This window comes from Echinops telfairi, unplaced genomic scaffold (genome assembly GCF_000313985.2).
Source record: "Echinops telfairi isolate 266 unplaced genomic scaffold, ASM31398v2 ScPeMD7_7424;HRSCAF=8462, whole genome shotgun sequence".
NCBI lineage: Eukaryota > Metazoa > Chordata > Mammalia > Afrosoricida > Tenrecidae > Echinops > Echinops telfairi.
The window spans coordinates 5,100,880-5,111,596 of NW_022111324.1; the positions used below are offsets into that span (position 1 = coordinate 5,100,880).

Here is a 10,717-nt window from a genome sequence, read left to right on the forward strand (position 1 = left end):
GAAAAAAACAGGTTAATCAAACTATATCAAAATTAAAATCATATGCTTCAAGATACACCAGCAAAAAAGTGAAAACATAAAGGTGATTTGCCCATGGGGGAGGGGGGTGCTCTAAAATTTATGCGGGGGTGATTGTACAATTCTCCTTGATATGACTGAATGATTGAACTATTGAATTATACGATACGGAAATTACTTGCCAATAAAACTGGCATAAAAAATATTGGAAAGAATGTGTACACACAATAATGAATGAATACAAAATCTGGTGAAACTGAATACGGTCTACAGTATAGTTAACAATATTGTACCATTGTTTGTTTTTTTCATTTTGAAGTTGTACTGTAATTGTGTAAGGCCTTTCCTATTTGGAAAACTGGGTGAAGAGTGCATGACACTGTTTGTACTATTTTTGCAACTTCCTGTATGTCTATACCTATTGCAAAATAAAAAGCTAGAAGTATTTATCAAGAAAAAGAAAGCAAAATCCTTACAATTGGACCAATAGGGAACATCAATGTAAATGGTAAAAAGGTCTAAGTTGTCCAGGATTCCTCTTGCTTGGATCCACAATCAAAGCTTATGGAATGAACTATTGAATTGTATGATGTGCTAATTATAGTTCAATAAATCTAATGTTCAAAAAATTTTAAATAGTTACTGCCTCACTCTCTTCTTTAATCACTGCCAAGTCAATTCCAACTCATAGCAAGTTACTATATCGTGTTCTTTCAGTCAATGTTTTTTATATTTCTTGACTCTTTTTCAAGTAAATTTCAATTTATGAGAAGGAAATAGATGGTTGAAGAATTGAGAACGGAAATCCAGCCCTTGGCCCTGTCTTCCAGTCACCCAGTTTCCTCCCCAGGGCAACAAATTATTATCAGCCTGTTCGGGTATGGTGGGGTGCTTCGTTTGTTTTGTTTTGTTTTCTCAAGTCGCGAACTCTGAGTGCCAACACTCCCACATTTGAAGTAGGGCCTGGAAAAGAAGTTTCTGGAAACTGGTTTTGCAACCTTGAGCTTTTACCACTTGAAAGACTGAGCAAGTTTGGAGAGGGAGTTGGAGATTCATCAATTAAGAACCGCTGGAATGCTTTGGAGTCCTATCCCTACCCTCCAAAAACAGCTTTATTAGAGGACTTAGACTTGTGTGGTCTTTGTGTACATGACCTCTGACCACCCAAACGACAGCCCTTGCAGGCCGAGGCCACTGGTGGAACCACTTGTGTCTGGGGTTCACATTCCACTAGGAAGCCAATCAGAAGCCCTCGACAGGGTGTGTCGCAGGGACCTCCCCCCCTTACAGCACTAGCTCACGCCCCTCGCACCATTGACTGGTGCTCACAGCACACTCATTGCTCTGAGGGGTAGTCATCCCTTGGTATGATCAACCGATTGCACTGGCCAACACACGCTTTGTTGCTTCAACTGTCAGGCTTGTTTCTGGGTGTATTTGACCTGCTGATTCCCAAAATGGCACGTGTTTTCCCCTATCGGCTCTAGTTTTTGAGATACAGAGCATATACCGCATACTGCTCTTAACTCTGCTCATCCATTTAAAAATCAGGATATTTTAATGTCTTGTTAGCCGCTCTGACATAGAAGACGTACACTCTGGCTTAATTTAAAGTAGTAAATGCAGCACTAAATATTTAGGTCAAGTCATATTTCATGTGATGTCCTTCAATCCAAAAGATATATTTGAACAGTGCAAATTACATGAACTTGAACATTTCCACAGGTATAACTTCACCTTAATTAGGAACTGAATAGCAAGCAGTTCCAATTTGTTATCTTGAAAAGGAACCAGAAATAAGCGTTCCCATACAAAAAATAAGAAGCTCTGATGGCATAGTGGCTTATGTGTTTGACTGTTAATCACAAGTTCAGCAATGCGATCCCACCATGGGCTCTGCAGGAGAGCGAGATGAGACTTGCTGCTCCCACAAAGACTCACCACCTCAGAGCCCACGGAAGTTCCTCTCTGCATGCAGGGTCGCTATAAGTGGTCATCAAATGACTGGTAGTGAATTTGGTACAATAAATAGAAATTCAAATGTTCTGAAAGCCAAAATGGGTCTGTCAGAGTTCAAACTCACTTGTTTTTTTTTTTTTAGTTTTGCTTATTTATTTTTTAACAGTTTTATTAGGGGCTCATACAACACTTATCACAATCCATATATACATCAATTGTGTAAAATACATTTGTACATTCATTGCCCTCATTCTCAAAACATTTGCTTTCTACTTGAGTCCTTGGTATCAGCTTCTCGTTTGTTCCCTTCCCTCCCTGCCACCCCTTCTTCACGAACCCTTTATAATTTATAAATTATTATTTTGTCATGTCTTACACTGCCCGATGTCTCCCTTCACCCACTTTTCTGTTGTTCATCCCCCAGGGAGGAGGTTATATGTGGATCATTATGATCAGTTCCCCCTTTCTCCCTAACCTTTCCCTTCCCCTCCTGGTATCTGTACTCTCATTATTGGTCCTGAGGGGTTTATCTGTCCTGGATTCCCTGTGTTTCCGGCTCTTATCTGTACCAGTGTACATCCTCTGGTCTAGATGGATTTGTAAGGTAGAATGGGGATCATGATAATTGGGGGGAGGAAGCATTAAAGAACTAGAGGAAAGTTAGATGTGTCATTGTTGCTACACAGCACCCTGACTGACTTGTCTCCTCCCCGCAACCCTTCTGCAAGTGGATGTCCAGTTACCTACAGGTGGCCTTTGGGTCCCCACTCCGCGCTCCCCCTCATTCACAATGATATTAATTTTTGTTCTTTGATGCCTGATACCTGATCCCATCAATACTTTGTGATTACATAGGTTGGTGTGCTTCCTCGTTATGGGTTTGTTTCTACTCAGCTGGATGCCTGCTTGTTTATCTTCAAGCCTTTAAGACCCCAGACACTTTATCTTTTGATAGCCGGGCACCATCAGCTTTCTTCATCACATTTGCTTATGCACCCACTTTGTCTTCAGTGATCATATCAGGAAGGTGAGCATCATGGAATGCCAGTTTAATATAACAAAGTGTTCTTGCATTGAGGAAGTACTTGAGTAGAGGCCCAATGTCCATCTGCTACCTTAATACAAAACCTATAAATATATGTACATAGATCTATTTCCTCATCATCATATATAAATATAGCTATATATGTACATGCCTGTATTTAGACCTCTATAAATGCCCTTTGCTTCCTAATTCTTTCCTCTACTTCCTTCTACTTTCCTCTTGTCCCACTGTAATGCTGAGCCTTCATGTGGGTTTTAATAATTCCTCTTGGCTACATTGACCCTGATCAAGCCTTTTACACCCTCCTCGCCACGGTTTTTAGATCACTTGTTATTCCCTTGTCCCTGGTTTTGTTAACACCCACTTTCTTCCCCCCACCCTCTCCCCTTCTCCCATGTCTTCCCGTAACCATCGGTCCTGTTGTTTTCTCCTCCAGATTGTTTATCCCACTTATCTAGATAGACCTGCAGAGATAAAAATATGCACACAAAAATAGAGCAAAATAAAGCAACAAAATAAGAACAAACCAATGACAAAAAGAAAAAGGAAAGAAAAGCCTGTAGATAATTCAAGGGCTGTTTGTTGGCCTTCAGGGGTGTTTTCCGGTTGAGTCTGATGGGGTGCCATGCCCTGAATCCAAAGTCTATTTTTGGTATTCCCTTGGGACTTCCTTGCTCTGCTCACCTTGCTGTTCTGTTGCACACCCTTAGTGTTTTGCCTCGGTGTGGTGGGGTCAGACCAGGGGCAATTCCCACACTGTGTCTCCAGTGTTGTCAATGGGGATCTTCTTGCAGGCTTTGCCATTCCTGGACCCAGAACGCTCCCTGTCTTCCACAATGTTCTTGCCTTCTTTCATCTCGCCAAAGACCACAGGCTTGCCATCCACCATTCGGTCTGACTGAGCGGTGCAGATAAAAAATGGGGAACCATTAGTGTTAGCCAGCATTTGTCATGGACAGGATGCCAGGGCCTGTGTGCCTCAGGGTGAAGTGCTCATCATCAAATTTCTCTCCATAGATGGACTTGCCACCAGTGCCATTGTGCCATGTGACGTCACCACCCTGACTCATAAACCCAGGAATGATTCTGTGAAAGCAGGAACCTTTATAACCAAATCCCTTCTCCCCAGTGCTCAGAGCACAGAAGTTTTCTGCTGTCTTTGTAACTTTGTCTGCAAACAGCTTGAAAGAGACGCAGTCCAGAGGCTCGCCGTCGATGCCTATGTCGAAATATACAGTAGGATTGACCATGGCTGGAAGCAATAATACCAGACAGGACTACAAATTCAGGCAGCAGCATCTGCAAAAACCTATTCATAATGTTTTCAATGACTAATCTTTCCAAAGTGAATTGTAATCTTCTGTCCACCATGGGTGACCCTGCTGGCATTTGAAAGAACGGTGGCATAGCTCCTAGCATCACTGCAATATGCAAACTACCACCATACGACAAACTGACAGGTGGGACATTACTTGTGAGTGCGTGCTATTCTTATATACTGTTCCATGTGCTGCTATTTTTTTCTGCTTTCTTTTTCATTATTATCAATCATTTTATTGGGGGCTCTTACAGATCTTATAAACAATCTATAACTCAATTGTATCATGCACACTTTTACATATGTTACCAGCATCATTTCCAAACATTGCTTTCTACTTGAACCCTTGGTATCCGTTCCTCTTTTTTCCCTCCCTCCCACCTTCCCACCCTTATGAATCCTTGATCAATTATATATTGTTGTTGTTATTTCATATCTTACCCTGTCCATTATCTAATGTGATGCCATTTTTAAATGCATTTTACTCTATAGTCACAGGAAGAAAAATGGGCAGAATGTACACAAAAATGTTTAAAGTAATCCTGTCTAGTGATGTTGGTACCAGAATCACAGAATATTGTAGTCCATTTTGTTCATCTCTTTTGCTTGTTCTCTGCTTCTTTCTTTTCAGGCCACTTCATAGTTAACACTTTGTTATAATGCACTCCTTACTGTACCTTGTCCTGGACAGTAAGTGGATGCATTATATCTCCAGAGCCCAGAGCAATTTCCACCTCTGGCTGCTGTCCAATAAATATTTGTTTAGTAAATGAATAAATGAATATCAGAGCAGTCCTCTTTGTGGTTTGCTGAGCTGTTTGATTCCGCTTCAGGTTTGTGAGTGAGTGGAGAGTTAGTTCATTGCTGCATCTTCAGATGCTAAGCTGTTTCTCAACACTAACCCACTAGCCAGGTACTGTTTTCACCACAGCTTCTGTCTGGGGTTTTCGCAGCAGTATTCCCCTCTTCAGCTTTGACCCTGCCCGTTCTTTGACACGCTCTTTCCTGCAAAGTTCTCTGGCCCGGGAGCCAAAGACTCCTGGGCAGGCCATTCACTTCACACAGCTTTGCCAGGTACAAAGTTCTTAGAAGAGCGGACGTCTTCCTTCCCTGTTGAAACACTCAGGTCAAACGTTGTGACTGAAGGAAGGCAATGACTGCCTGTGTCCTTCGCGCCCCCGCCCCCCTAAGGTTGAGTATGTCTGTTCTATTTGTATTTCTATTGTAAAACCACGGTCATCATTGAGTTGATTTGAAATCACAGTAACCCGTAGGTTTTGCCAGGCTGTAACCTTTGTGGAAGCAGGATGACATCTCTTTCTCTCGGTGGATTTGAACCATAGATCTTCCATTAGCCACTTCACCACCAGGCTCCTCAGTCTATGGAAAAAAAGAAATAAAGAGCAAGGGCTCAAGCAGAAAGGATGTTTTGAAAATAATGATGGCAATGTATGTACAAATGAGTTTGATACAATTGATGTATGGATTATTATTAGAGCTATAAGAGCCCCCAACAAAATTATTTATTAATAATAAAAATGCATAGATACATTTTAAAATTAAAACTAGGTATTTATTGTTGAACTTTGGAGGACTCTAAATAAGGGACAAAATGGATTATAATAATCCATGATTCTGTTGTTAGACATGACTAAACCATTTGCCTGTTTCTAGTGGCCTGGTTGGGAAAGGTGACACTGGGTGAGTGGAGACGTGAGTGGAGAAGTGAAGGTGATGCAAAGATCCTGGGGAGCAAGTCTGCCAGGTGATGGAAAAGCAAGTACAAAGACCTTGTAGAGAGAGCAGACTCAGCCTCAAGTCCATTGTGGATAAAGCCAAATCATAAATGAGAGATAAAATGAGAGAAGCCAACACACGAGGATCTTATGAACTCTGGAACTTATTTTTTATGTGCCATCAGAAGGTCAGCCAAGTTCTTAGTTGCCTAATAATCAAAGGTCATCTCTTGAGGCTCTCGCGTATTTGACATGGACTCCGCATCTCCCTCCATCCTCTCTTTCTTTGGCCACATTAACCGGAGAAGACTCGAGACTGAAAAGGACATCGTGCTGGTAAGGCAGAGGGCCAGTGGAGCGAGGGAAAGCCCACCAGAAATGAGTTGATAGAACAGCTGCAGCCAGGGGCTCAAACTTAACAACAGCTGCAACGACATGCAGGGTCACGTGACATTCCATGTTTCCGTGTCATAAGATCACTTGATGGCAACTCAAAACAACAGATCTGTGGACAATGTTGAGGTTTTTTAACCCACCCCCCAAAGCACAAACACACACTCACACAGAGACGCCTCACCTGTAGCTACCTTGGTCTAGGCCAGCGATTCTCAACCTGTGGGTCGAAACCCCTTGGGGGGGTTCCTACTACCCTTTCACTGGGGTCGCCTGATTCATAACAGTAGCAAAATGACAGTTATGAAGTAGCAACAAAAATAATTGTATGGTTGGGGGGGTCACCACCACATGAGAAACTGTATGAAAGGTCGCAGCAGGAGGAAGGTTGAGAACCACTGCTCTAGGCTAACACGTCTGATGGTGTCCATGACCCCAAACAGCTCCTGCAGCCTCTCTCTGCTGAACGAACCTTCCCTCTACATGTGGCTCTTTCCTCAAAAATCAGCCCATATCAACCTCTCTGTGTGAGAGGGCTTCCCAAAGTTCATGGGAAAATTCCTTTATCTTTTCATTCCATTTTTCACAAACCTTTTTCCCACATATCTTTTTCTTTATCGCACAGGATGCAGGAAGGCTCTGCTCTCCCCCTCACAATCACTGCTTGGTCCATGGGAATCCACCCAGCATCCTTTACCCAACCATTGGAAGTTAGCCTCCATCTCTGAACCAGTTCTCAAGAGTTCCCAAGGAAGCCCATCGCTTTAGGCTGGAGTTTCTTAGCCTCAGCACTACTGACCTTGGGGCATGTAGTCTTTTTTGCAGAGGAAATGCCTTGTGCACAGTGGAATGTTTGGCAGCAGCGCTGGCCTCCATCTCCTAGATGCCAGTAGCGTCCCTCCATGTGGTAGCCAACATCTCTGTGCACTTGAACGGCTATAGAATGCAAAGCCCGAGTCACCAGCTCTCTCCTAATCAAGCTCTAACTCCACTTGGCCTTCCCAGCTTCCTTTTGTGGGAGAAAGATGAGGATTTCCACTCCCATAAACGTTTACAATCTCAGAAAGCCACCGGGGCAGTCCTACCCTGTCCTGTAGGGTCATGATGAATCTGCATCGACGTGATGGCAGTGAGGAGTTTTTTGTTTGTCTGCTTTGTTTTGTATTTTAGTAGTGACGCCCCAAGAGTTGCAACACCAGTTTTCATAAATAGTCTTTCCAAGTACTCCAAACGTCTCTGTAATCTCACTGTGAAGGATGGTGGGGTTTGGAACCCCAGGCCTTGGAAAGTCCGTTGAAATGGAGACAGAAGGAGCCCCATTGTCACGTCCTGTTGGGCAAGCACTTTTGTAAGCTGCAAGGAGAGTGCCTGCACATAATGCTGCACCTGTGCTAAGTACAGTATCGGCACCAAGTGTCTCTGGACAAAATCGCCAGACACTTGGATATAATGTTTTCCCCTCAGGATGGGAACCGGATGGTTGGGCAATGAGGAACAGAAGGGGCTTCACTTTTGTTACATCTGAAGTCTGAATCATATCAGTACCTATAGGGTTATTTTATGAGGGGAAAGGGGGGCTAAGAATTTAAAATTCCTTATAGGAAGAGGCCATATTGCATAAGAAGCACATGCAAAGAGGCTGAATTCTGGGAAAGTGAGAGGGACCAGCTGTTCGGGGCCCCTGTGGGACCTGAGGTCAAATTAAACCGGGTGAAAGCAGTTTGCATAATTTTTTATATAGTCACAGCAAGTCCACAGGTTTCCCCCTCAGAAAGAGGAATGTAAAACATCTAACTATTTCTACCACAGGAATACAAAATCAATTTATGCCCTCTTTCATTCTTTCAGTAAATATTGGAGCACCAAGTGGGGAGGAGAGTACTGAAGTTTTAAATAGGTAGTCAAAGAAGAAGGGTCAATGGCAGGTGATTTTTGAACCCTCTCTTGATGAAATTGAGGGAGGGCGATTTTCAGGCTTTCACCCAGAACCTCATGCTTAGAAGCCCCCATATTTAATCTGATGCTGTTTGGGCATCGTCTTGAAGTTCTGAGATTTTGAACAAGAGATCACACAAATTTATTTTAGACTGGAGCCCCAATTATGGAGCTAGTCCAACTTTCAGATAATGAGAAGACTAACTGCCCAGGGTAAGTGAATGGCAAGGAGCACATCCAGAGTTTTCAAGGAGCAAGGAGACCCCAGGAATGAAGATGGAGTCAGAGTAGCAAGAAAAATACTGACATATTGTGTACGGCCATTCTAAGTGTTGGATCAAGGCCCTGGTAGGTATAGTGGTTACATGGTGGACTGCGAGCCTCAAGTATGGCAGTTTGAAACCACCAGCAGCTCCTTGGGAGAAAGATGAGGCTTTCTACTCCTGTAAAGAGTTACAGTCTCAGAAATCCACAGGGGCAATTCTACCCTGTCCTATAGGGTCCCTATGAGTTGGCACTGACTTGATGGCAGTGATGTTTTTAAGTGCTTGCTAGAGTCCAGGTGGTTCAGTGCTTGCTTCTCACCTGGTATGTGGGGGACCTGGGCTCAGTTCTCAGCCAATTCACCCAACACATAGCCTCTGCCTTTGTAGCAATGAAGGCTTGCATGCTGTTATAATGTTTCTTGACTAACACAGACTAGGAAGAAAGGCCTGACTAGCTATCTGAAAATGAGCCAATGAAACCCCATTTACAATGGTCCAATTTACAACCAATAAAGAGGATGGCACAAGACTGGGTAGCATTACATTCTGTTGTTAACAGAGTCACTGGAAGAGCTTGCTCAATAGCAGCCAACCACTACAACAGGGGCTAGGCTTTCCTCTCAGTGAGATGAAAACAATTGGTAAGTTTTGCATAGAAGAATGGCCCAACACATTTAGAGCAGAAATAAATAAATTGAGAAAATAATAGGGTGGGGGGGAATCAACAAGACAAGAAGTTGGTTCTTTGAAAGGATTAAAAAATAGACAAACCACTAGCCAACAACCATGGAAAATAAAGAGCAGATGCAAGTATCAAGAATGAGAGATTATGTTAGACAGGGTTCTCTAGAGAAACAAAACCAAGACACTTGTGATTATATGTATATATATGAGGATAGATATACACAACATGAAGGAATATAACAGCTAATTAGTCCACACAGCAGTACAGAGGGCTAAGTCAACTCTCTTCCATGGAATAGTTAATATATTGGAAGTCCTTAAACTCATGAGGGCTTCTGGGTCCAAGGTCAAGGAAGCAGACAGCTGAGTCTTCTTTAGGGCAATGCAGCCAGTATGGCCACAGGCAGCAAACAGCAGGGTGGGTCACCAACAGTCATCAAGACTACAGGATCTGACAGTCCTAAGCTCAAGTGATGTGTACACCAGCAGCGTGGTGAAGCAGCATAGTCAAGAACCTCAAGCGCTAGTGACAGGATCTGTGGGTTGGCAGTCCCACAGGTAGTATAGCTTACAAGCTGAGGCAGAGAACTTGCAGCCACACACTTCCGATCACCAGAGAGCAAGAGAGAGAGGCGGAGCTTGCCGAGCCACTTATCTCTTTGTCCTCCAATCAAAACTGTGACCTTATTAATCCCACATGTTCCTATTGGCCAGGTTGGCACAACAAGTCTACCTACCACAGAGATGAAATGTGTGACACCACAAAAGAACCTAGTAAATTAAAAATAATAACAATAATAATACTACAAAAGACTGTACTCCAGCAAAACTGAAAACCTAGATTAAATGGACAGATTTCTAGAAATGCACTCTTTACCCAAATAAGCACAGACCTCAGCAGACCCATTAACAAAAGAAGTAGATCAGATCATTTAAAAATGTGTAACAACAACAACAAAATCCAGGGTTATGTGGCTTCACTGGGGGATTCTATCAAGTATTCAGAGAAAGCTGACTCCAATTATATGCAAACTATTCCATGAAAAGGCAAAGGACAGCCAACTCCCAAATGCATTTTATGAAGTGACCATAACCCTTCTACCCAAACCAGGCAAAACTGTACCAAGAGAGAAAACTACAGACTAGTATCCCTCATGAACATAGACGCAAAATTCTCCACAAAACACGGACCAATCTGGGGTCTTAAAGACTTGAAGGTAATCAAGCAGCCATCAAGCTCAGAAGCAGCAAAGCCCACATGGAAGAAGCACATGCGATCACGAGGTGTCGAAGGGATCAGGTATAAGGCATCATCAGAACAAAAAAATCTTACCATAGTGAATGATGGGGGGAGTGCGGAGTG

General features: G+C 43.0%; 1 pseudogene; it reads right to left on the reverse strand.

Moving 5' to 3' along the window:
* Positions 1 to 3,745: 3,745 nt before the first annotated feature.
* Positions 3,746 to 4,315, reverse strand: LOC101657110 (annotated as a pseudogene).
* Between the last annotated feature and the right edge of the window lie 6,402 nt (positions 4,316 to 10,717).